The sequence below is a fragment of the Trachymyrmex septentrionalis genome, unplaced genomic scaffold (assembly GCF_001594115.1).
Source record: "Trachymyrmex septentrionalis isolate Tsep2-gDNA-1 unplaced genomic scaffold, Tsep1.0 scaffold38, whole genome shotgun sequence".
Taxonomy (NCBI): domain Eukaryota; kingdom Metazoa; phylum Arthropoda; class Insecta; order Hymenoptera; family Formicidae; genus Trachymyrmex; species Trachymyrmex septentrionalis.
In genome coordinates this window covers 476,631-478,037 of record NW_017305547.1, presented here as the reverse complement: position 1 = coordinate 478,037, position 1,407 = coordinate 476,631, and the positions used below count along the sequence as shown (strand labels likewise).

At 49.9% G+C, this 1,407-nt stretch overlaps 2 protein-coding genes across 3 annotated transcripts in view; one reads left to right on the top strand and one right to left on the bottom strand.

Moving 5' to 3' along the window:
• LOC108750890 (E3 ubiquitin-protein ligase MYCBP2) overlaps nucleotides 1–1,407 on the bottom strand; it is a 191,194-nt gene that overhangs the window by 163,157 nt on the left and 26,630 nt on the right. The gene's annotated exons all lie outside the window — the stretch shown is intronic.
• The window catches only part of LOC108750889, a 20,619-nt gene that overhangs the window by 3,026 nt on the left and 16,186 nt on the right, over nucleotides 1–1,407 (top strand). Inside the window, exon 1 of one of the 2 annotated variants that reach the window (XM_018490726.1) lies at nucleotides 112–204. The exons of the other annotated variant lie outside the window; for it this stretch is intronic. The gene's annotated coding sequence lies outside the window, so the exon portion shown is untranslated. Of the gene's footprint in view, nucleotides 1–111; nucleotides 205–1,407 lie in introns of those variants that run through there. 2 annotated transcript variants of the gene reach the window in all.

Sequence of the window (1,407 nt, the reverse complement as noted above, 5' to 3'; positions counted from 1 at the left end):
GAGAGAGAGAGAGAGAGAGAGAGAGAGAGAGGATACTCGTGTCGCGCGATAACCGTCGCCGAGGTGCAAACCAGCCGCGAATTCGAAAGGCGGCCAGTCGCTGTTCGCGCGCCGACGACGGCGCGTCGCGAAGTCCGCTCGTATATACGCGGGATTAACTTGAGAGCCGCGCTCGTTCCTGCCTCAGTCGTGTTACATCTCGTTGTAAGTGTTCTCTCATTCGTAAGGGGGACCGCCGGATGGTCGATTTAACGGAGAAGTGTTCTGGTGTCAATGTGAGCGTAGTGCTCGCGCGAGTGAAGAAAAAAAAAATATATATATATATATATATGTATATGATATGAGAAAGGAGAAACTAGAAATACATCACCACCCAGCAATACTAATTAATATTACGCGTTAAATGAGCAACGAATGTTTTTTTTTTCTTTTTCTTTAAACGCAAAAGGGAATAAGCATGTTTCTTAAATACAGGAAAATTTGTATTTTTCCCCTCGATGTATCCTGTGTACGAAAGACTCGTCAACGTGGCACGCGAACGTATTCTCTCGCGGCGCAATCGTTGCATAACACGACAGCGTCACGCGACAGCTGCATTACGCGTATCGGAATACATGGAGCCTTTCTGCCGAGACCGCATAAAATAACGCGTTCGGGTTGTCGGTCGTAAAATAAAGCGCTGGTCGACCGCGGCATTGAACCGTAAAGTCGATCGACCGTCCACGACGCGACGGCCACCAACGTCGTCGTCGTCGTCGTCGCCGCCGCGCGACGAGACGAGACGAGACGAGACGAGACGGGACGGGACGGGACGGGACGAGAAGAGAAATTCCGCCTAGCCGTCGCGACGGCTGAGTTTATTCCGTACGATCGCACGCTCGAGAGAGGCTCGCTCGAATGGATCATCGCGAGATTGTATAATACTTGATTTCCCACGTGGCATGGTGCGGGCGCGCTATCTCCTATAACTGCGCCAGCTGCAGGGTCGATTAATTGCTCGTTTCTCACCACTCTCTAACCCTGTCCTCCCCTCGAGGAAAGAATCCGCCGCCGTCACCACCCAGAAGACTTAATTGTCGCGTCACGCGAATAAGAGACTTGTCGTACGGGCACGTGAAATGTGCCGATTGCCTGAATTTCCGAAGTATCGAACGTGTGTACGTGGAATATATTTACGGGACTTTGCAGAGAGCTCGTAAATATTTCTCTTTCTCTTTTCCTTTCGAAGGAGAGATTTTCCATTAACTTCCCTGCACGTCAAACCCCGCGTGCGACAAGTAAAATATTGACTCGATCGTGAGAAACGCGCGTTACGAACATTTCTCATGACGACCGTAACGAATTTTGAACGTTCGATGTTTGAGGCAAATCTGCACCGTGAGTTTCCGGAAGGAAGAAATTTATTCC